This window comes from Zootermopsis nevadensis, unplaced genomic scaffold (assembly GCF_977971745.1).
Source record: "Zootermopsis nevadensis isolate Lab colony 2312 unplaced genomic scaffold, Znev_1.0 Znev_ptg000015l, whole genome shotgun sequence".
NCBI classification, from domain to species: Eukaryota; Metazoa; Arthropoda; class Insecta; order Blattodea; family Termopsidae; genus Zootermopsis; species Zootermopsis nevadensis.
Window position 1 is genome coordinate 4,969,581 of NW_028259147.1, and position 26,641 is coordinate 4,996,221.

General features: G+C 36.4%; 1 protein-coding gene and 1 long non-coding RNA gene across 8 annotated transcripts in view; one reads left to right on the forward strand and one right to left on the reverse strand.

The window, feature by feature from the left end:
• LOC110839390 (uncharacterized) overlaps positions 1–13,047 on the reverse strand; it is a 74,264-nt gene extending 61,217 nt beyond the window's left edge. The window contains exon 1 of the long non-coding RNA XR_002546458.2: positions 12,850–13,047. This is a non-coding gene — a long non-coding RNA (uncharacterized LOC110839390). The remainder of the gene's footprint in view (positions 1–12,849) is intronic.
• The window catches only part of dati (zinc finger protein datilografo), a 592,807-nt gene that overhangs the window by 231,799 nt on the left and 334,367 nt on the right, over positions 1–26,641 (forward strand). The gene's annotated exons all lie outside the window — the stretch shown is intronic.

Here is a 26,641-nt window from a genome sequence, read left to right on the forward strand (position 1 = left end):
ATTCTCGCAGTAGGAATCTTGGGGTGACACTTGAAGGTAGAACTCTAAAAAGACTGCTCCATTTTTAATACAATTTTAAATATGTAGGCCTATTTTTCCTGTGTTGAAGCCACCATGACACCAACGCTGAGTAAAAACTGCAAGGTGGGGTGGGGGGTGGAAGACGCAGCCACTGCGGACTGTCTGTCCCACGCCTCGCAGCGCGCAGGCGCTTTTTCCAGCAGAGTCCCTGAACCATGTTTATTTACAAATTTAACACTTTGTTAACTATGCAAATGCAGATGAAGTTTTTACATTTCAAAATGGATGTAACTTAGATTAAGTCAATCGCCATTTAAACAACCCGCCCCCGCCCCCACCCCCTCAACTCCCGTTCCATCAACCTAGTCACATGACTAACGAGCCATTGTGGACTTCCAAACTTCTTCTTTTTTCCTTTGTTTGTTTAATTCTTTTAGTGACGTAATATTTTCTATATAGAAATGGAAAAATCCTATTGGCCACACGCTGAAGCTAACACCACTTAATAGCATGGTTTTGCCTACAGACAGACGGACACATCCGGACCCACTCCTGTGTGAGTTGAGCTCCAGTGACTTCCATACATCACTGCGTCATAATTACGCACATTACACGGCTTCTTGTTGCATAAAGCGAGATCAAAATGGTAGCACAAGTGAATTTCCCAGTATCATTCTGTTCACAACTAAATGTTCCATAAATTCTATTTTAATATCTCATTTCATCTATAACTACGCGATAAAGGCCCTTTCCGTGTTAGGCACGAGACAGCTCTCTTAATTTCCAGCCCTATTGGGCTGGAAATTATGTAAAAAATGTGTCCGGCCAAATTTAAATAGTTCAGGCATTTGACGATAAAACAGCTTGTCTAGTAGGTGGTTACCAACATTGCGAGAATAATCTCATGATAGCCAATTTCCGGACCGAGATTTGAACAAGTACGAAGAAGAAATTCTAAATATCCGTCCACAAAGTTTGGTACTCGGCTGCAGGCCTTGTAACTACTGGATCCTGACATATTACGTGTACTGGACATTAAAAAATTAAACGTTGTATTTCTTTAAGTGGACAGTAGCACTGTTAGTCACTGTAAAAATTTACTGCACTAGTAATTCATGGTGCCCGTGAATTTTTCAAATGTTTGTATTTATTAATACGGCTAGAAAATTATGTGTTTTTATCATTCCCACAAATTTATTACAATTTGGGCTATCTGAATATGACACACAACATTTCTCCAAGACCTATTTTGATAATTAGTACCATTTGAGACACTGAGTCTGAAGATGGCTGTGTTCCGGGTTTTAGGGCCGTGTAGTCTGGTAGAAATTTACCAGCGTTTCAGTGTTTGAATAACTCGGTCATCGCCATGATGACGGAGGAAGTAAGGACCTCTGAAAAGTTGGTAAATGTCTGCCAGAATATACTGCGATACATCCCAAAAAATATCTATTTTATTTTGATATTAATCATCAATCTACACTTACTTGTTCTTTAAGTTAATAATACTGTAAATCTTGTTTTAATTTGGTGTATTTATCAATAATTGAAGTAGCCTCTATGGTGTAATTTGAGATATGAAATTCTTAATTTCTACATTCGTTACCCGGAATTAAAAATAACCTGTTCTGGTGACATATTAACTAGTACGTTCATCACGAAAGTTTACTGTTACGACCGAATTTTACGAAAAAAGCATTTGTGCCTTCTAATACATTCAAGTGGGGTCTAATCACACGACTCCCTGGAAAAAACTTCTCTGAATAAAACACCCACAAATATTTAAAATCTCTCTATATTACATATAAGTACTTATTTTTAGCCTCTGATCTAAATTTGTTCTTGCATGAATAAATAAAAATCTTGCTATGTCACTTGGGTTCCGCACATCACAACAATTGGTCACTTCAACTTCACTTTAGTCTCTTAGCACTTTCACGATACGCACTTACGCACACGAGAAGATCCGATTGGAAACTGATTGTCTGGTCAGAGCGTACACGCACACACGTGTAATGTTTATAAAAAGAAACCACTCTTTGGCAGGGGCGGGGGGGAAGTCCATCTGGGCGAGTTAGAGCAATACTAGTAAATGGATGATAAAAAAGTTTCGTGTTTTTATTTGTACGTTTGATAATAAAGGAAGAAACTAGTTTTGAGGTAGGTACTGTCCCAAGACTTGTTTGACCACTGAAGTCCAGTGCAGATTACAAAGAGTGTGTGTGAGAGGACATTACGTAGTCCAGTTTTACTACAAAACATGCTTCAGTGAAACAACGGAACAAGTTATATTCCACATGAAATGACATTTATTAACTGAAATGCGTGTTTATCCACTATATAAACTTCTTATAACTTTGTGAGAGTTTAGATTTTCATGGCGACGATGTGAAGATGGCTGTCTCCTGGAATGTAATCCGGTAAATCTGGTAGATAATGACCGACTACTCAGAAGACCTTAGTTCTTTCTTCATTAGAATAACTGGACTGTACGATGCTACATACCACAAGGCAACCAACTTTATAACCATAACTTGGAAGATCCATTACGTTAATTCTTGAGGAATCTGATTAATTGAATAAATGAATGACACACTGTCAATTTATCTCTCTCATACCAGGGCTAACAAATAAACTGCCTAATATAATGGCTATGGTGAATAATAACAGAATCCTACGATTCAACAAAACCTGGTATTGGACACGATCTTGACATTTTGGCATCCCACAGATTGAACTATGAACATAACTCAGTCTAACCGTAAACATTTGTAAACACTGTCAAGAATCTTTGAATTCTACAGGAACAGGAGACTTCTAGACCATGTCCTGTTAAAGTAATTCTTACAGGAATTTTACGTACAAGTAGCGTCGTCTTTTAACACTGGCATACGCCACTCTTGCTTCAGAGTAAGTGTGGAGCGGTGAACCCATATATGACCCTCCTTTTAATATTTCTATCCCTTTTTACCTTCAAGACTCGTTTGACCACTAAGTCCAGTTACAATTTTTCTAAGCCGGGCCCGTTCATTTTCCTTTCTGTAGGCAACATACAGTATATATACCTAACGTGTATTTGAATTCGTAAAAGGTTTTATCATGTGGTCGATACAAGACCAGTTTGACCACTATAGTTCTGTTGTATGATATAAAAAAATGTGGAGTCCAGTTGAAAGCATGAGGGGGTATTCTTGTCTTCTTTAGGAAGTGAAATATGACGGGATTTTACCCAGCTACCCCTCTTTTCACCCGCTTTCTTACTTTTTAACAACCCCGAAGACCAGTTTGACCATCACCTTCCAGTAGTGTGACGTCAGTATTTCAACCCTTCGTCCCTTGGACATGTATGACCGCTGCATTCGGATATCTTACGAACAATTATAGCTGAGACCCATTAACAGCTGTTCCTCTCCCACTTTGTATTCGGAAGTGGTGTGTTTGAGTGCGTCGGGACGAGGTAAAAGTGCATCTCCCACTTACTTCAAAAGAATAAAGTGAATTTTTCCGTGTCACACACTGGTTTGACCGGTAGTGTCCAGAAGTGTGTTTTAGGGGCGAGAACAGTACCCTCATGCCACGTGCGAAGAATCTGTAGTACGCGGATTCTGGCGAAATATATTTCTAAATATAAAAGCAAGTTATATTATAATGCAGTTATAAATTCTGTCAATAAACGAAGGAAATATATCGGGTTCATCTAGGCACATTCCATTATAAACCGAAGGACAAATGATTTCTTATGTTGTTTCAAGAAAAGGCATGGTAATTGGATGTTACTCTTCTGGGTTGTGACGTGCGTGGACTGGTAGGTAGATAAAAACTTATCGTCTCCATTATCAGATCATACGCCACTGGTAATGTTATGAGAGGTTTGGATAATCATGTAAACTGATTTGAACTCTAAGATGATGTGTTTTGAAGCGATTCATATTAAAGATTGGCTACAATATTTGTAATGTCAAGATTTTGTTTTACTGCTGGGTTCTCCCATCCAGTGGATAATTAGTTACTTTCTCGGGGGTAAAGGAGCTGTAGGTTTAATTAATCCCTCCACATTAATACAAAACTTATATTTTTGAAACGCTTGTGAAGAGATGGCGGGACAGTCTTTTGAACTGATTTCTTCAGACATCAAAATTAAATGAAGATAATAAATACTTCTACTGGGAAGTAACCCCGGTACCCATTGGATAGGAGGCTGGATGGGCCCCAGAGCTGGTCTGGACGCAGAGGCTAGAGAACATCGTCTACCACCGTCGGGGATCAAACCCCAGTCGTCCAGTCCGTAGCTAGTCACTATACTATCTGAGTTATCTAGGCTCCTATAGCAGAGAAGAGTTATTTTTTATACTATGCAGTATTATTTAGAAGATTATGTATATAATACGTTTACATATGCCGAAGCAGCAAGCTACATAATCTGAAATGGGAGAGACACAAACGACATAAAACTATTTTTCTGTAGTCCCCAGTTCAAAGCTCGGCTAGGGCATTCATTGGAAGCCCCTAGACCGGTTATGAGAACCCACGCCGTTATTCAACACAATAGCCTGATCCGGACCTTTATTGTAGCTTATTCAAATGATTTAATGATATCAAACAGTCTTTGGTTCAAACCCACGCTTCGGTTGGAAGCTCAAAGCTAGTCCCACCTCAACTGTGAAGCCCTCATCTTTTTATTCTTTAGCTGAATCTCTGCATTAGTCAGAGCAGAGGAATAGATTTGAACTCGTTAGAAATTCAAATAACATCGTTCTTTTCCTGCTTAGAGGTTAGTGTCTTGCAAGACACGTTTTACCACTGCAGCTTACAGTGGAACAAAAAATGGAAACCTTTGAGAATACGGTTATATATAAGATTTAAAATGTCTAGGATTCGTGTACATTATTTGAAAATGTGTGTGTGTGCCTTTCACTTGAGGACGAAACTTCAGGACGGATCCCAACACAGCGTTGTTTTATCTACAATTATTTTAGGCTTGTAGGCTTCTTGTCCTAAGACAGACGAATTCAGTTCACTATCTCAAACCTTGTTTTAAAGACCAATTTAATATTATTATCCCATCTGCATTTCGGGTATAGCCACCCACGTACTAATCTACTCTGTAGATGGAGGTAAATGGTCAGCTTCAAGCCTTGTCCGTCTTACATTCCGGGAAATTGTCCTCGTGACGTCCTGCCAATGTCTAATTTAAATTAAAACAAGCCGAAAGGGCCAAATACGTCATGCATTAAGAAGTTGTCCAAGAGCGGAACACACATTTGGTGAAGGTTTGAAGTGACTGTGCTGCTGTTAAAATTGCTTAAGAGTGATTGGGGGGGAAGACCATTGGATTAAGGTATAAAAACGTAGTACACATGCGGGAACCGTTATACGACGGAGCATAGGCTCCACGTGGAACACAGTTACCAAGATGTGTGAAGGAGGTAAGGACCTCTCACCCCACCTCAACCCCGGCTCGCCATGTTACAGAATGTAACAACTTGTGGGAAGACATCACGTTTTACAGCTTCGCCAGAGGGTAATTTGTAACCTGGTGTATAAAGAAATCGTGCTATATGGCCCATAGCTGAACGGTATATCATTTTTTTATAAAAGAGGCTTCGGTAATCTCCGCTGGTGTTTGGAAAGTTGTGAAAAGTATTTGAATATAGTTTCGTATCTGGCTCTGGCTGTGTCTTAATGAACACTAAGTAATCCATTACTGTACTGTGTATGTCTAGAAGTAGGCGTATGTAGGCTGTTCATACTCTGTCACTATATCTGTGTGGATTAATTATATATTTTTAATAGTAATATAATTAAAATTGTAACAGATAAAACACGTGTTGGAGAGAGCAATAGGATAACCGTGAGAACCTCATTTCATAAAAACCTCTCAATTAAATTTGGGATGATACGTTCTACATTTGACACGTCCTACGAGAGACGTTATTGCATAAAATTTTAAAAAAAATGAAGAAAACTGCCTTTCAAATTTTAGAATTGTAGTGTAATAATGGATTTATAAATTAATACCGGGTGTACATAATTTAGCTGGCGATTTGAATAAAGTGTAATTATTTATTTATAACACAAATGAGAAATTTATGTATAAACTTTCATGGTCACATTAGTAAAATCTTGAATTTTATGTGACTGTTTCGTTTTATGTGTAATTTATAGACACAGTCTACTTTATTTAATGACACATTATCAACTGCTTATTTTTAACAGTTTCAAATTAATGGACTCTCAGAAATGATGAATTAGGAAGATATGAGAAGACTGTGGTCATTGCAAAAATTTATTTGGAGACAGTGAGGAAGACCACGAAAGCCTGAGTCAACAAAACAACCGATGTATTAGACCGAGGTTCGAACCCGAGACATCCCGAAGGCAAAGTAAGATTGCCAATCACTACACCGTGATCTTTCTGATTCGGGAATTTTGCCTTCTGTATTTTAGAAGTAAATTAGTTATAAAATTTGCGGCAAGACTGTGGCGGTCATAGCAGCTATGCTACAGTCACAGCAAGACTTAAAATACGCGGGCGAAGGCTCATGCTGCGAACGGGTTTCGAGCTCATGACTGATGCATTCAGTTACAAAAGAGAGCTGCCACGTCTGCAGCTCGTTGTGTGCAGACTCCCTTCGTCAGACCGTTTTTATTTCTGGTTCAGCGATCGGAGCTTGAACCCTTCTCTCCCAGGCTTCCTGCTGAATCAGTAACAAAGACTTATATATTATGACGTCATATGTAAAAACAGATGAGCATCTCGAATATCTGCAGTTTGCATCTTAGTCCGTGTATGCTCGAGTATCTTTGTGGAAAGATGAAAGTTCTTATTTCTTTCATTTTTTTCTTTATGGAAAAGAAAAGGATTATTCGTTCATCATGTCCGTTTGTGTCCGTGTGTTTTTCAAAGTGTTTGTCGGCCTAGCTCAGTAACATTTTAACCAATGATCAGGTTTTTATGAAACTTGGTATGTGTGTCAAGCAGTTTCTGTATCCTACATAATACGAAAATGGCAGCCGTGTATACATTTCAGGTTGAAACGAAAACAGCGTTGCTTAATGCAATATTCAGAAATTATGTGCAGTGACTGGATTTCGAAAAATAAAATTTCTCTCCTTGAACAGTGTAATGCTTTAGCAGTGACAGCAGCGACATGAAATATAAATATTTCTTAACTAATAAACAACTGAAGGTACGTATGTGAAATTTAGCACAGAGATGGAACTTATGTTTACTTTACAGACTCTACTTAACAATTTCTCCTGTGTTTAAAAACAAATATGGCTACCTTGATCACGTCACACGACTAACAGAGGTTTTGGAAATCTATACTTTCAGAAATTATAAACAGGATTAAGAGGGTCTGTATTGAATCTTGTTGTTTTGTAATTACTTCGTGGTTTGAGGTTCTCACGGAGATGAGTACAAAGATGGCGGTCTTCTGGGTTGTGGCGCCGTGTAGTCTGGTACATGTTTACAGACGTTTCAGAGGTGCTTACTGCCTTTATCATCAGGACGATACTTTGGGTTGGTTTCGGTTTAATTTTGATCTTCTGTAATCTTGTTGGGATTTTTGGGCGACTTCGTATTGACTTTTGTTTTAAGGTAAACGCCCTTGGGCGGATTTTTATTGGACATTTAAATCCTGTTACTCTATAAATACATATGAGAAAATTATGATTTTTGGAGATGATTGGAGTAGTGTAATACATGAAGAGGCTGGCTCGAGGAACTTAGGTATCACTGCCACCGCTAGCCCATCTCTGAATACGAGACAGTCAGGAGAATCTTCAGCTTCCAGAACGTATATGCACTCCTTTGTTAAGCTTCTAACTTTCTGTTCCTCTTTGGTGAAACACCCACCCCCCCCACCCCCCAAACCCTGGTACTTGTGTTACCACGTGGTCAGTGTTGACCTCTGACCCGGTCGGTCCATCCCTTCCTGTAGCAACATACTGCTGTCCAAAATGCGACTAAATTTTAAGCAGGAGTGACATAACAAGTTTCTCTTCCTTGCTACCAATCTACTTCATTATAATTTCCCCAGAAGTACGTTGTCTGAATCCGAAATACGAATCTTTGGGTTCAGTTACATTAAAGAAATTTTTCATCGTCACAGTGAATTTCAGTTGCTGAAGAATTAATGCACCGCTCAGTTGCCTAAGTGTTTGCTTAGTCAGTTAGTTTGATACATAGTCCGCCACTTATTCAACAAATTCTAGTCGGATAATTTCCCATTTATTTATTTAGACCGTTCATTAAGATACTTGGTTACATACTAAGTTCCAAAACACGTGGTTTGTGAAACGTTTATGGGGCAATTTGGATGCTGGTAGGAGCCATAAGCCACTGTTTCTTTACTATACATTTCATTGCATCCCACATATGGCGTCTCACGAATCACGTTTACTTGCCAGAGCAAAGCAGTGAGCCATGCCCAAACCTCGTTCTTGTTTGTAGAGGAGGCACTGCAGACAATAACTACAAGAGATACGAAGAAAAATTATAATTCAGTGCCCAGGCTGCGTTATATTGAATGTAGTAACACGGGGGCATTGTACATTCTGCGGCGAGGGGAAGACAGGCCTTGTGGTTATCGGAAGAAAATTAATGCTCTATATTGTGAGGCTCTGATCATAAAATTGTCGAGATGGGCCAAAGAAGAAGAATGAGGAGTAGAACTAGAAGAAGATAAAATGGAAGTAGAGGAAGAATGAGGACGAAAAGGGAGAGAAAACGACGTAGAAGAAGAAGAAGAAGAAGAAAAGATAATAACAACAGAGAGAAAGTGATAAAGAATGAAAAATAAGAGGCAAAATGAAGTGGAGGTTAACAAATAAAAGGGAAGGACATTAAGGAGGAAGAGTGAACAAGTGTATTAAAAGGAGAGGAGGAGAAGTAGATGCTGAAGAAAGAATATGATAAAACCAATAAAATATTATGTTGTGTTCTTTCTTTATTTCTGACTTCATCCCTGAAAATGAAGGTAGTATGTCCCTCCGAAATGGTGGTATCCACCCACAAACATCGACGTTTACTCTACTAATTTTTCATCTTTGATAATTCCTTGTATTTGTTTCACCACTTTTTTTAAGTAGAAGTTCGTTATTTTGTATGGGTTCCATACATGTAAGACCATGACAGCCAGCAGACAGGTGTTCACGTATTTCTGGTAAAGGTTTGAGAAAACAAATGTTTATTCGTATTATCTGCTTATTTGATTGGGCAGTGTGTTCTCATCCTAAGAAGCTGCGCCCAGGGACGTTTTGTTTGCTTTGTAACACAAGTTTACCCCAGCTGCAAAGAAATTCCTTCTTCCCTAAGTTTTTCCACGCCTTGTGTTTTCAGCAGAGTGTACTAAAATTTTGATACCGTACTACAGACTAACTACAATGCGCTTCTTGCCTGGGTCATTAATATGAAAATGTCATTACACAAAATCTTGCTGCCTCTGCGTCTCCCTTCCTTATATTTTCCCATCCTTTCTCCGTCTTTCTTCTCTCCTTTATCACCGTAACGCTTATTGTCCTCTTTTTCCTCGCGTCCTTTATTATTATGCTTTTTCCCGAGTGTAACATTTTCAGAGTTGAGATATTTTAGAAGACCCGTATACCTCCAGCATGTACAGCTATAACTCTTGCTTATAATGATCATTATATGCAAAGTGTCTAGATGTAAGGGTAGTTGAAGGGGTTGAGGCTCGAGAAGGGGGTGTAGTTCTGTTTTAAGATAACGGAACACCCCCTTATCCCTGCTGCCATTGGAGAACACGTTTCATTTTCTTGTGATGAGTTCAGATTTATTGTCGCAGTGTTGTTGCTGGAGCCATTAACTGTGCTTGCAGAAATAGACATACTGCCACATTCTACCTTACTAAAACAACTTAACTCAGACTCGATATAGGCTATGTTAACTGTCTCAGCTTTGGACGGACGGACACGACATAATTTTTGGGCTCAAAACATTAAGCACAAATACACGTGTCCGTACCAGTGAAATATGTCTGTTAAAATTTGTTTTGTTTGAAGAACGTAGGATGTGTGATATGTAAAGATAAAAAAGGCGTTTGAAAAATTACCACGTTTAACATCCGAAGATGTTGCAAGAGTTAATCTATGACGGAATGAAATTATACAGGTCGGCTGAAGGAAAATTGAGTTAGCATTATATTTTATCTATGGATGTAGTAATGAAATGAAAGGGAATTCATTTGAGTTCATTTATAAACACAGGTTAGTAGAAGACTGATCACCGTTTAACGTCAAGTTTTAAGTATATATTAAATCTTGTCCGTCTAATCACAATAAATTCTTATTAAATATTAAAATATTACAATAATTAACATTTAAAATATTTAAAATATTAAATGATGTTCTTTATCGAAATATTCGATTTACATTAGACATCATTTTTCATGTTTCACGACATGTTTCAGTTCCTAAATGAACCATCCTCAGGTGTATATAATTATATAAAGCTTCAAAACGATAAATAATTCAAATACAATTTTCATACATTATGCTAGCGTGCATTTTTATTAGATTTTTACCAGATATCAAACGATGTTCTTTTTCAGATTTTTATTCCATTTTTAATAACACACTCGATGTTGTTCTGTATATATACCTCATGCTCAATGTGACTTTAGTGTGGGTGAACGTTTTGTTGTTTTTATATCAGTCAGAAATGGTGTAGAGGAGTTACATCAGTCTGGAAGTATTGCCGTGTTAAGTTATACTGTCTATTCCTTATGTACACTAATATTTTAACTTTACTAAAATTTTAATATTATTACCGTAAGTTTGTCAGCTTACTTTAACTAAATTTATTTAACTATTTTTGTACATTTTTATATGCGTTTATATTTATTTATTTTAATTTTAGATATTTTAAGTAAAATTTCTAGTTTTTAAACCCTATTATTAATAAAATATTTGTTTCCAACTACCAAATGCAAACTCCTTAAGGCCTATAATACTCCTTGTAAATATGCGACATTTTTCTAGGCTTTATTATAAGTAAAATTTAATCAAAATAGACGAAGGCCCCGTATCGCTCTCCAAATTAAACACGTTTTAGGAATATTAAGGTAAAATATTTAAAAAATGGCTCTACTGACATAAATTGGAGACCAACCAAGAAATTAGTTTCGCGGCCAATTACCATTTGTCACCTAAATTGATAGTGGGCAAAAAACACGCTTATTGTAACGAATGTGGGAATTCGGTTTAATTGCACACCTCGATTATCATTTAACATAAATATCAGTGTCTGTGGACACTACACCGATCGAACAGCGTCACAGAGAATAGCGTTTTTTAATATAAATTTCCAACTGTTCTGTGCAAGCGTAATTCACAGCAAATACGTTTTTTGGCCGTCCCGAAGCACGGTACCAACGGTGGCAGATATTCATTCCCGCTGAGCTGACAAATATTATCATTTTTGCTTTTGAGTATTTCATATTTTTTTTATCTTAAACCTGTTTTGTTGCCCCCAACTTTTTAAAACCGACGGACACTTTGAAATTTTAAGAATGTCAATATCAACTAAGATTTCAGGTAACGAAGTTACCTCTGTGATATATTGTGACATCTGAAATGTAAATAATAATAAAATAAGAAAATTTAACAGATTCGTTCAGTGGAGGTTTACAGGATCCAAAAACTGCTGTTCAGGACAATGGGTATGAGAAGAACAAATATTTAAATGATTTTAACAGACGACCTGTGTTTTTGATGCCACAACAGAGATTCCTAATATCTTACTAATGATTAATAAATACAGCTGCTAGCACTTCAGAACACGATAAATATTACAACTAAGTCTTTGCTGATGAGACAACGGAACAGAGATTTGTCACAGGAAAACAAGAATTTATTTAATTGAAATAATTAGAAAAGAAATATGCTCTTAAATTAAAATAAAAACTTTGAAATTAAAAAAGTAATTACAAGTTAAAGCTTTTGTGTTACGGTAATTTACACCTACATGTTTGTTTAATTAAATGAAACAATTACTCAACTTTCTTTAATGAAGTCACTCCAGGCTGATGCCAGTATAGTCCCTTAAATTAGGCTATGACCGTTAACAACAGTTCGGTTGTATAAATGAGTGAAAGCTATCAGAAACTATAACAAATCTTTCCACAGATTCGGAATATATATTAAAATGCACGTTCAATAAGATTTACGAGACAAATGTGCTTAATTATTAGCGCAGATGTCCATATGAGTAAACTGTTGAATTATTACACATTGTGTTAAACATTTCGCTACAACGAATCACGAATTACTTTTCTAGCTCAGGAACACCGGTAAAGTCACGTCTGCTCTATATATATTTGTGTTTAACGATGTTCGTGAGCGATGATTATCCTGCAATTTCTTTGTTATACATGATTAACATTGGTGTCTTATCAGTTGAAGGTATATAAGCATTCTTGCTAAATAAAATTTACCACAACAAGTGTGAAGATAGAAGACGTAAAACAGAAGGTATATTGAAACATTGTGACATCAAGGTAGTTGCATGTTGGTACGAATGCCAGCGTTAAAACCGCTGTAGGCCTAATATGTCTGCGCTCCTGATGAACTATTGGAAAATACGGGAAACACATACTAGAAGTAAAATGTTAATTATATGACATATACAGTGTATCAGTTTATATAAATAGTGGTATAAATAACTGAGGCGTCCTGATATATTATTGATAATATAATATTATTACTTCTGAAGTGGGTTATTAAGATTTATTTAACAAAAATAAATTATTAAATATGTGCTTTGAGTACAGTGAAATATTTGCGGTTTATAAAGAGACTACGAACCTGATAAATTTCGCATCGATGCCTTCAATTTTTCTGCAGGACCACTTGTTGTTGATCTGGTCTTGAGGGATGTGAAAAGGACCTTAATGGATTTCCGAGCCCTGAGTTCTCCGCACTATTTAACGAAAAATAATATGTTATGTTTGGAAAATAAATCTTTCTCATTAAGAACCGGGAAACACTTCCAAGCATGTCCGATCTTGGGTTCGAACCTGTGAGAACTGAACCGAGACATGGACTCGGGAAGGGGGAGGGGGCAGTAGGTAGTCACTCAGTCAACGCTGAAACCGCCTGTCACTGCCCAGCGCCTTAGCTAATGAGTGACTTAAGAGGCTCGCGCTGTGTAAGCCCTCCTTAAGTGCAGGGCACAGGTCGACCTTACAGGCGCACGCAAAAACAGTGAGTAAGACGGACTTTATTTAACGCGTGTTAAGTAATTTTCATGTATAATAATTTACAACTGTGCAAGTAGAGATTATTTTTATTTTATAGAATATAGGAAACCTTTAACCACGCCATTAATTACGTGTTGGAATCCGAAGCCTTTGAACAAAATGGCGGCCAATATAAATTCAAATAGTTGTTAATCGATATTGACAAGCTGAGTATAAAAAGTCGACCTCGAACGAAGATTCCTGCTATTGGACAGACAGACCCGCCATATTGTAACAAAATGGCTGACGTTATTGAAGACTGATAAATATTCTCACTCTTATTGTTAATTGCGTAAGCGATAAATTGAGAGTGTAAATTGATTATACGAAACATACGTGGGCGGTGTAGGTCAAATGGGCGAGATATTACAAATTTTATTTTTATCGAAAACAAAATTTTATTTTACAATATGTAGTAGTAGTCAAACTGACATACGTGATAAATTAAAAAGAAACGAAGTGTCGATAAGTTATGAAATAATAATTTCTCAAACCTTTAAAGCACAATGATAACTAATTTTACCACCAGCTTTAACAATAAATAATTTTTCATTTTGCCCGCAGAGTATATTTGTAGGTCTTGTATAATCTCAGAATAATCAACAATTACTTTTTAAACAACATTAGCAAATTAGTCTTTATTATGTAGAAGTTTTGTGTTTTTTCAAGTTATGAACTGAGCTTTTCAATATTATTTAAATTAACTTCTTGCTTCAAAGAGTTTGCACATAAAATTATGTTTACATTAAGTGGGACGAGATGAATGTAATATATATCACGTGTTGAGAAACAAAAATTGCAAACACAAATTTTGTTGTGAATCCCAACGGAATAAGCTCTCTGAGGAACTTGGTCATATAGGCTATTATTGAAACTAATCTAAACAAATAGGCCAAAATTGTGAAAGTGATAACTGGACTATAGCAGAATAGGATAGAGTCCATTTAGGAGCTTCCGGGCCAAAAATTTGGAACCGTCAGCTTCCATAATCAAATCAGTAAATATCATAAGGTGGCTGTCTTCTGGATTCTATCTATGTGTAGTCTGTTAGAAGTTCGTCGACGTTTCGGAGGTACTTGGTGCCTTCACTTATCACCCTGATGATGGAGACAGCAAGGACTACACGGCGCTATAGCCCAGAAGATAGCCATCTTATGTATTATTCTGTTTGTTTTTCAGTATAAATACTATTTGCCTTCATATTTGTGGTGGAGATGCGTTGTCTGTTGTCACAGGTAGGAAACACTTTAAAATCGTATTTAGTTCAGCGTCACGCTCTAGAGATGTGTGATATTTTTGAATAAGATCTTTCATTTCATCACTTAGACGTCATCCAGTCTTCCACTTTGTAAAACTCTTCATGGAACAAGCGTCAAATTTATTATGGTCCTTTATATTCTCGGAGATAAAAAGAGAAATATATCGGATGAGTATTCGTCTGCAGATGAAAGGAGTGAATGCACCATAAAGAGCAAGGTGTGTTTGAAAAGGAGGGTCCTTCCAAATGTTGTGAAAGGTCCCCCATTCCCTGCGCTCTTGTAGGGATCCTGAACGCAGGGCGCGTGTTGGCATTCCTTCGGCCCTCTAACAGGTTGTCAGAGAGGGTGCATTCAATTAGTTTTCCTTCTGTTGTGAGAAAAGAAAGCTGATCCCTAATACACTTTTATTCGCTTTGGCACGAGACAGAGATTTTGCCAGCCGGGGGAATCACAAAGACTGTCAGCTGCATTCCTTTGATCGTCTGTGGCACGAAGAGCCGACTTCTTGTTGACTCCGTAGAATTTATTCCTTTCCACCTCTTATTTCTCATTCTTCTCCTTATCATTTAATCCTCCACCACCTTCTTCTCCGTTTCATCTTCCTCTTTCCTTTCTCATTATTCTTCTCCTTGTTCTTCTTCGTCTCATTTTAAAATTCTTTTTGCTGTAAATTCACTTGCAGCCATAATCTCTTGCATGGTATGTGAAGCAAGACTTGGTTCTGTGCACAACGTCAAGCCATGAAGGCGCATATTTTTGTGAGGTGAAGCTCCACGCATCTTTAACCACACCATCACGTGGTGGTGAGTCATTAGTTTGACGTTCGGACTTCTCCATTCCGAAGAAAAAGTCTCTGATATAATTTGTATAGGAGTTTTTGTAAACTTTTAAACCTGGTGGGGAAAATACAAACGTTCGCTCCTGTCTGGAATAGAATCCCGGTCGTTCGGCCTTTTCTAGTTACTTTATCCACTCACGGTTTATGTAGCAGGAAGAGATCACAATGAATTCTCCAGACGCTGTCTTGGTCAATATGAAAGTATGGCTGTACCGTCTGATTTGTGACAGTTAGCAGAGATATTACTTTATAGGAGCGTTTTGCAAATCACAGGGAATTATATAAATATAAACTTATATATCTTTTGTTTACTGTCAAAACAAATGTATTTGTTACGTGTATGATAATACAAAGAAGTTACAATTTTGATAAAATGCTTATCACCAAAAAAATTAAAAGTTATGTTACCCTAAACTATCAATTTTTAAATCAACTCACGTAATACCATAATTTACCCAATACGTCATACCTCCTTCCCCCTTACATTGCTACAGTTGATAGATTCCTTGCAATAGCGCAGTCCTTTTTGGAAATTCAGTTTCAGGCGCTGTTGCACAAATTTACTATGCCACCCATTTTTAATGCCAAGGAGCATGATTGTTCTGACTGTTGAACAAGACTTTATCGTGCTGTAATTCGCCGACGGAGGCCACACTCAGGGACCTGAAAATTTAAGTTGCTGCTGGTAAACGCTACAATAAGTTCACGTCATGCGGCTACGAGGCAATAGGTCTATAGTCACCATTTATGAAATCTTTAGAACGCTTAGAAACATGACAGTTGGATTTGTATTTTAATAATATAAACATTATGACGTTATCTGATCCCAAGACATTTACATTACTTTATACGACGGTAAATTATTCACGAACGACTGTGCTAGTAGTCATTTAGTATAAATTATTGTAAAGCTGTGATGTAAGTTATTAATTAACTCATATATTCGAAGTTTTATTGGTAACGAATTATGTCCTCTGAATTAACCGAGTAACTAATAAATTGATTAACTGAATGACATATTTATCCACATACATAACTGTCATATTTTCTGTTTATTTGACTGAGTTAACCAATTACAAATTTAATAAGAATCTAGCTACAAAACTAAAAAAATAATTATGAATATAAGCAACTAGTGAACTACTTGGGGTATATGGTAAATGGTTCTCTTCGCAAAGTTGATAGTTCTTCAGCTGATCAATAAATCTCCTGTTTTCCTGAAACTCAGAATTTCTTCACCATTTCCATGGAAATTCACCATTGGCTTTAGCCGATTCCAGTTTTTGGATGAATCAGGAAGGATTGGATTTACCGACGGTTATTTACTAGAACGATGAACGTATGAAGTGAGTCGTCTTTATAAAATAAGCAGAAAGAAAGATTATGAAACTTATTATATCAACAAAAATTACTCACAACTTACTAGCCTTAAATATATACCCTGTCTGTGTAGGCCTAGTTAGGTAATGCAATTCACTAAACCCTGGAATTTTAAGAACAAAGTTTTCTCATCTCAAAACTAAAGGCTTGAAACTTAACTGTGTATTTGCCCGACTAAATCCAATCCATATCCACATATCTATAGGGAATTGCAAATTTGGTTTTCTATTTTCCTTCTTAGTCAAATAACTTTAATCAGTGTGTAGGTTGGCCTAATATTACATTAAGTATATTAAAAATGTAGTTGGATCACATGTATGAGATGTGGATCCATCGAAAAGCCTCTACCTACCCAAAGTCATCATGAAATAACGCGGACATACGTCCATGATCCGACCGGGCTTCGAACAAGAGAGCCCTGTGTTACAGTGATCTAAGACCACGGACTCATATTCTTCCCCGTTCGGCAGGGTACAGATTACAGGCTTATAGTTTAAACTTTTCTAATTAGCTGGGATGTCAAGTGCAGGATGCTAAGCGTCTTCTACATCCATACCAACACTCACCTTATCAGAATACACAATATTTTCGTTAATAATTTTCCGGCGAGATAAATATTAGACTCAACTACTGGTGTAGAAAAATTACTCTCCTAAAATTTGAGTTGTGAGTTAGTTCTCAAGTTTTGATTTGTTTAATATGTTTGCAGTTGTGAGCAACAGATGTAACTCATTGGGTATCAGATCCACTGCATGACTAAAGTATTAACATTTTGCTGGTATTAGGACCTGAAGGTTCAAAACTTAACACAAACACTAGCCATAAAATAATTTCCAGTCTGATTGTCTCTCTTCGCTCTTTTAATGAAAGAATGTTGGCTACAGAATTGTCGTGCTTAAACAATAGTTTTCCAGGCAATTTCATCTTCTGTAGTTACATGTTCGGCTGCCTATAAACGCAGTACTACGCTTATAATGGAAATATGAATTACTTTATTTAGTATTCTCTTTGAGGTCCGACCAAAGTATTTAAAATTGACGACTAAAGTTGAAACACTGCGAGTTGTATCCTCATGATCGGGACACCCTCGCAAGCCGAGTGATCCCTGAGAAAACCTAGTGACCCGTTAATGTTCATCCCTAAAAGTTTGTCACAAAAATAGTATGAATATGATGTATATTGAAGACTGACATAGGTCCACCTAGTAGGAGAAATCATTAAGCAATTAGTCAGGTAGGCGTAATGCTTCGTGTGTTGCTTAGTTAATATGAAAGAAGGGCGAATTATGTAAAGAGACTGTACTTCGTCTTGGAGCGACTTGGGCAGTTCTTCTTGCAAGATTCTCGTGATACAAACTTACGTGAAAGTAGACAGATACTGAGATACCGAACTAAGCTATCGTAACATCCCCTGGCGGCAGTTCCAGGCGATATATCTTGAAGCAGGCTTTCTTCCAGCCAACCAGACAATCCATCACAGACTCTTTGCAAAACCTCCCCCAATCCTCTTCTTCCTTTCTCTTCCAACTTTCCTCTTCTTGCTTGATTTGCTCTTTTAAACGCATAAAGGACACAAGCTAATTTTGGAAGAAGAAAAAGTAATATTAATTCATAGCGAAATACTAGCACGTGCTTAAATGATTGCTGAACCGATGATTGGCGGATTTTATACCACAAAAGTAATTATGTTATTGAAAAATAATGGCATAACAAGGTTTAAATTTCAGTTTCTTGTGTACTGACACGTAGTCTTAATTGTGTTTTAAACGGAAGAACACAGGTTGAAGGTATTTGTATACTAGAATATTCGGTCCTTCGAACATGTTGTAAAGAAAATTATGCAGTGATGATGATAATGACGATGATGTCGATGTTGTCCTTAGTTGCGACACCTTGTAGAGCAGTAGGTAGACGCCAATGTTTCGGAGAAACATACAATCTCCATCTTCAGGGCCGTAAATATCTCAAATTTCACATTGTATTAAAGAGTGGGACTAAAATTCTAATAATAGTTCCTAATGTTATTTGCGATGAAGGCCTAGAGTCAAAGTTCCAAATAAAAGTTATTTTGATCATACTTTATACATCGACACACAAGCTGGTGATATTTATATGAACTTATATTACAGTTATTCTTAGATTGATCATGTTAGGTCCCACTGGCTACTGTCTCTCTATCTTTCTTTCTGACAACACTCCACACTTTTCACTCTTCAAAGCCCAGTGGTTACTATGTATACCACCTGCTGTTAACATTTAACAGCTCATTCATATGTCTTATAATTTTCAAAATAAAGAGCGATTATTTCCTTTAACAACATTAACCAATTGATCCTGTTGATGTACATTCGATAAAACATACTTAAATAATATTAATCATGTTGTTATATCCCGACAAAAACCATCGGTCATCTAGCCTGCGAGAACGTTGACGTGTATCTAATAAACAAAATACGAAGTTGCATAATAATGAACAGCTTTGTTTCTTGCCACAGAAATATTATCTTCGATTGAGATGCAAGGTAGTTAACGAAATTGCATTTTACACATTATATCTTAAAGTATATGTTTTAAAATGTATTATTTTGGCTTCAATATATGTACATTTACTTCTCAGTCGGACTGTACACATCCTTTCCTTAATTTTGTATCAAATTTTGAAAGTGTGAAAGTTCATAATCAACAGGCTCGTAGCCTGTGCGTAGTTTTCTAACACTTCACAGAGTTTAAAACAAAAGACAGTACTTCGAGCTTTACGAAGCTGCTAGAAGAATGCTAAATATGCGATACTTTGAATTCACGAGCCAAAAATTCGACAGTGCCGACACTATAACGGATTTTCAAACACCTCTGCACTGAAAAGATAAGTGAACTTTAATATTCCAGTGTTAATTTTTTTCCTGGCCAATCTAAACATTGCTTTCCCGTATTGTGAAGGTTTTATAAATCATTATTTACTTAATCGGTAATATTTATTGGGTGTCTCAAGGTCTCATCTGCCACGGGATATCACAGAATAATGCGGACAAAGATCCATGCCTCAAACTGGCTTCGAACTCTGGATGCAGTTTTAAGGGATCAAACCTATTTGGCTACCGAAATGCTTTTGTTATTATAAGTGAACTGAACCATACTAAATTACGAATAGACATATTATCTTAAAATATTCGTACACATAACGGGTGTAATATCTGTAGGCCTAATAACTGACTGTCGTATTGCAGTTTTACGTAACAAGACATTAATCTGCAATATTTATGTAGTTTCATGGTGTGCATACAGTAATCGGTACTGTTTGAACCTTGACTTCTTCCAAATTCTACAGTAACTGTAAGAATCTTATAATTGCTAATAATTCTATGAAGGTTTGTGGCTAAAGGTTGATTCATCTTAATTATATTAGATATTACACATTGTCTCTGGTATAGGTTATTTTATATGCATACCATATTGAATGTTATATTTACTTCAAGTTATTGGTTATAATTATAGTAATTGATTTTATATAACTTTATTATTTTTAATTGTAGTGGCGACGGCTACAATCGAGCCCAGAAACATCCGAATACTGTACTAGTACTGGACGTCCCCAGTAATATTAACATAAAATGACTATCAGTTACCTGAAAACTGGGGATAAAGCCAATCTCTAAATCGTAGTTTTGTCACATATGTATACCTTCCACAATAAACTATGTCTGTCAAAATATTAATACCGTTATAACTTCTGATTCCTGTGATCTTTTATTTTGAACACGTTGCTAAGCAACTACATTTATATCTGAGTTAAATCGGTGTACCATTCTTTCTGTCTTGCGTGACACAATAGTTCTTCTGAGCAAAGAATTTACGTCCACTAATGGATCAGTTGAAGTGTAAGTCTGTTTGTTTTCAAGAACAGGCTTAAGTGTGTATTATTATTATTTCATCATCATCATAAAAATGAAGAATTAAATTTTCATCGTTCTTCTAGATGCGTAACAGCTACTAATGTTGTCTGTAGAGAACTCGATGTCTTTGAAACAAAATTTGTTTTTCTCAATCACATTATATAATAAATGTGTCAACAATCTATATAATAATTACATTCAGTTTGTATTAATTTGTATATATATTCTCCTTTGAAATAAAGAATTGAATTGAATTGTTATTATAATAAGGCTTATTATTAAGAAACTCGAATTATTTCATAAATACATCATTAAAATATATTTCAGTATTGAAATCGATGCAAGGAAGTCCTGCGGTAGAATGTAGACTTTCTAACTAAAGTGTCCTTTCAACTCGTGTCTAACAGTTATCAGTATCATCACGAATTCCTTCATGTGCGAACACGTAGCTTTCCTTTCGATGTCCTTTATCTAGATACCATCTGTACTTGCAAGCAAGTTCATGAAATATTGAATTTAAAACTAATTTCAAAGACAGCGCGCAAAAGAAGGGCTTGAAACGGGTTAGAACCTAAGGTCTTTGTGTTACTGTTTGCACACCATCACCACTTTCTGTTGTACAAAAAGGGCAGGAGTTGAAACCAGGTCTCTTCCGAAGCGAAGCCACTCCACTGAGCTCTGATTTGCAGTGGTCTTGTAGGAAAGTAAATGATGGATCAGAGATTCAGCAACTGCTTTATCTCTAGGGCACAGAGACTTATCATTATTACCCACTAAAGTAATTCATCACCGAAGTATCACGGTCTTGACACAATGTTTTGTATATCTTGAACCAATCACAATTTATATGAATAAAAATTTTCTTGGATATTATCCATCGTCTAGTAAATATAAAACGTAAAACGACGTTTCGGAGATGGGACTCTATCTCTCCGGAGATAAGGATTAGCTCTATCTAGTGAGCCCAACTGTGTAGGAACCTGAAGACAGAGATAGAGTCCCATCTCCGAAACGTCGTTTTACGTTTTATATTTACTAGACGATGGATAATATCCAAGAAAATTTTTATTCAATTTACTCTTTACCATCGTCAAGAAGTTTTAGATTTGATACACAATTTATATGTTATGCCCATTGTTTTCGAAATAGATGTCAATATTACACTTTCTTCTACATAAACGTTTCCTAAAAGGCAAATTGTTTAATATGTATGTGCGTTACATACGCATAATTTTTAAAAGGGCTAAAATATCTGTAGTTACACGTTACGCGCATATTTAATTTAACTGTACACAAACAATTAAAACAATTAGTCAACCTTTATACACCCAAATTTTATTACGTCTAAGTAATTTTAAATTACTAGTTGGACACTTGATCGGTTTTTCTTCCGTCACTTATATGCTTGTCAGTAATGTAATGAAGGAAATATGTTTACTTGAAAGTAGACGTTAAAATCTCTGTACCAAAGTCGGAGTCTGAGGAATTAACGTAGACAGTAGAGAGAAGGAAGGGGAAGGAAGAAGACCGAAGAAGACGAACAGACGAAAAGGAAGACTAGACATTGAAATATGGCTCCTTACAACATAAAGTTTGTTGCTGCCTCCTGGAAAATCTCAACCCTGTCTCCCCAAACTCACTCACAATTTTGTTATTTTCTAGCCTATTCCAGGGTTGATATGTGAAGGGAGGGGATACAATTTTGTCTACCCCCTAAGATGGATTCCTTCAGTGTGACGGGCCTGTCTCTGAAACTGAAATGGATTAGCTTCAGTTGCGGTTCACAGTCAAGAATATGACGTAAAACATTTAATACACATTGCGTAAACAAGCATACGCGAAATTTTAGTCGAAAGATTTCAGTAAATGATAAGAATAATTTGGAGAACTTATTTCAAAATAATATTAAAATGGAATTTTAACAGTTTGACACACATTGAACAGGCTTAATTTAAGATTGCAAAATTTCAGGTGTCATAAAACGAGTTGAAGAGAGATGAGATGAGATGAGATGAGATGAGGTGGTAATCGGGAAAAATTATCATGAACAGGATTACGAATGAGACGGGTATACTGTCATGCCTTGTTTTAAATTCTTGTACTTATAATTTAGACAGAGGAAACTGTAATCAGGATTACGGATTCGCGGTCGAGATTCGAATCTGGTACTCCCATTTCTGGAATACAATTGTAGATTTTTATCACCATGTTTATATTATTATAGAAAGTATTAATTTATAACTTATTTTCTCTGTAAATATTATATACATAGGCTACTTAATTTATTTTCGCCTTCAATAAATATTTATTACGAACACGGTTTATATTTATTTTATTTTTAGATAATGATAAGTCAATTTGCACTTTAGTAGATCTTTTATCAGGTTTTTCATTAAATTGTGATTGCTGCTCTCACTTCAGAAGTTCACATTCCTACAGTGTTGAATGGGTGTTGGTAGAGATTCAAGAAATATTGCTCTTGAATGATATATAATAATAATAATATATAATTACATATATATTCCACATATCATTATTAAAATTGGCCAGTTACTTTAAAACGTTGTTAGTTACGATATCACATGTACGCATATGAAATATGTATCAATTTCTGAAATTTTATTTCCTGGCGAAAATGAGTCTAAGATAATTCAGAAAACGGCGGTGTGTTGCAACACATTTTTTAACTTTTATTATGGGTTGTGTACAAAGAACGGACATATTTTTACACTTTCCTATGTCTATGTAAATAGCGTAGACCACAGAAGTTATACGAGGACTTCAGCAAATGTATGTTCACTTTTGTCTAATTTAAGAGAATTTAACGATAGAAATGTGTAAGGTGAGGGAATGGTTTATTTAATTTAATTCCTTTCCTCGCCATTTTATTGTGCTGTCTGTTTTATTCCCACTCTCTAGTCTTACAGGAACGTAAGCCAGACCCCGAGGATCGCGGCAAAGCGAAGGGCAATGCTGCTTCTAGTTTCAGGAATTTCTTCTCGTGTAAGGAAAGACTTGATTTATTTTACTCCTTTCATTAATGCTGTCAAACTACTGTCATAAATGCCGTTTCGTGTTTCGACGTAGAATGCTTGAAGTAATACGTAGACGGTATTACTAACCTTAATAATAATATAGACTACTTACTTCATGCTACATTTGTATCATTTGGTGGTTCATTTTTTACTCACATTTTCATGAGATTGTCTGAATATGAGAACATTTAACAACGCTGTAGGAACAAGAGAGTTAAAGGTGACTGGATTTTGTTGGCCCAGGGCAGGGTCCGGTGGAGGGCTTTGGTTAATTCGGTGATGAACCTTCTGGTTCAGTGAGCCATTTAGTTAATTAGTTGGTATAAACAAGAGAGTTTACACAGTGTTGAATGTTAGTGAAACAGTGAATTTTGAACAAGATATTCGTGACCTAATTCAAAGTAAGAATTCGTTATTTACGTAAAGTTACTGACAAAAAGTGTCAAGAATGTAAGTCAGGATAGCCGTTAACCGTTTGAAGCCGAAAGTCTTCTAAATAATATATAAAAATTCAGCTCTTACCTCAAAGGAAACACGGTACTTCACCATTACAGAGCTTAATTGGTTAATTATGTTTAGAAAAATAATTAATGTAATTAGGAGAAACTTGTGAAACTAACAAATAAACTCAGTAGGCAAAACGAAGAATTACTGATTGTGGTACATGTAGGTACCACTGAGTTCTAAAAGTTAATCTGGTCGATATTGGAACAAAGTTTTGAACATTCTACATAAAAGTCCCTAGCCTTACCATTGCTCTAATCTCTTCTGTGTATTAAGACATTTACATATCCCGAACACACATTAAGATATTCCGAGAAGTTCATAATCGATTAATACACTTAGCATCTTATCGTCTTGTTCCACTTCGACAAAATTTAATTTTTCATTTGCACCTACGTCTCCAAACTGGTCTCTCTCGTTTTGGAATTTTCAAAACAAATATATCTTTTAAACGTATAGGAAGAAAGTTTTAAGCTGTCTTTATTTATACAGAAGATTGTGTCTCTGCTGAACACAGGATTCTTGTTGACTACAACTTTTCTACTTTTCTCTCTCAATATGTCTCACTCAAATCGTCCTTATTTATTTTTATTATCCTAGAATTATTAAATAAAGAAAATAAGTTGTAACTAACCTTACTGCGCAATTATTTCAGTTCTCCTTATTATTTGATATTTCGTTGATTGGTGCGTTCTCTTTAGAATTCCTCAGTCTCGGCTTCTCACAGCGGTGAGTATGAAGATGGTTGTCTTCTGGGTTGTTGCGCCGTGTAGTCTGATGGAAGTTGGCCGACGTTTCAGAGGTATTTGCCACATCCATCATCAGTACAATCGCCCTGATGATAATGACAGTAACGTCGGTCAAATTCTGCCAGACTACAAGGTGTAACAGCCAATTCCATGTTCAATCTGCTTTCTAATTTGAACGAGAAGTAATGTTTCACTTCTATGCAAAACAATTGGTAATAAAGTCACGTGTTCTATATTTAAGCCTGTAGATTTTCTTAGTGAAGATAGAAAAATAAAATATACTTATAAATAATTAAACTGTCTGTAATCAGCATTTCTGTCGCTTGATCAGTGAGAGAACAGTGCACAAGGAAAACTTTGTGTCGGCCCTGCTACTTCCATATCCTAGTCTGATTTTTTTTAATTGAGACGTAACAAGTGAGATGTTTTCATACCCTCTGAAGAAACGTAGTTACGTTCTGAGTGGCGTAATGGTTCAAAGTGGTTTCCAGATGTAGAGGGAGGGCTTTTTAAGTGAGTGGGTGGCTGGTAGAAATTGCGGGGAGGGACTAACCACGATGCTGTGGATAGAAATGTTGGATTTGAACGAGGTGATGGAAATCTTTGGATTTCTGAAGGAGGAACGTGTTCAGCGCGACTTGACGAATGCATCCAGAGTGCACGGACACTTTCCATTAAAGGCATCGTGAAGATGGGAAGTTTTTCTTCTTGGATTGGTAGAAGTGTTCTGTAGAAGGATGGGACTGAGAAACGAGAGAAAAGAGATAGAGTTGAGAGATTTGTTGGAAATAAGATGAAGACAGGAAGAGTACTTTAACGCTTTACTCCGAAAGGCAGAGGCTAATTCTACATTGATGAGATGCTAGAACAAACTTTATTCGATGCCTAAATAAGAATCATCCTTCAAACTTAGGAACTGCGTGTATCCCGTCTTATACAATTTGAAGTTGAGGTCTCTATGGGTTAAATTAGTAGGAACTTGAGAAATACGCACAAAGACTTCCCGAAAACTTTGCAGAATTTATTCCAGCTTTGAAAGCTTTATCCAATCACTGTCAGATGTGAAGCTATCAATAATTCTACATGATACTACGTGGGACGAATTGTTATAACGTTAATCTAGAAAGGGTCCAAGTATCTGAAACGAATGTCTCTTATACAGGCAGGAGATTCCTTCTCGTTATTTTAGAAAAGTACATGTCATGAACGGGATACGTTTTATCTTCGAAATCGCTGAAAATTTTCGATAAAAATTTCTTATTTAGTTTGACACTAAATATTGTCAGACGAATTTAATTTTTGTGTTTGGCACAAATGAACACAGTAATTTTATCAGACAAGAAGATGGAGATCAGACGCCAATCGTCGCGACGGCAAGTCGTCATAATGTCCTCAAAAGGCGCCATATTTGGAATGAAAGAACGATTTTAACAGTGCTGCAAACCCGCCTAAACATTTGATCCCTACCTGCGAGGATATAACACTGCAATTCATGAGATTTCAGGGTTTTACAATGACAAGTAATAAGATGGCTGACTTCTGGGTTGTTGCACCTTGTAGTCTGGAAGAAGTTCACGCCCTGATGACGGAGACAGTAAGTTACCCCGAAACTATCGTAAACTTCTGCTAAACTACAAAGTGCAATTTGCAAGAAGACAGTCATCTTTATAGATTTCCACGTATACCAGATGCGCTGTCCAGTTT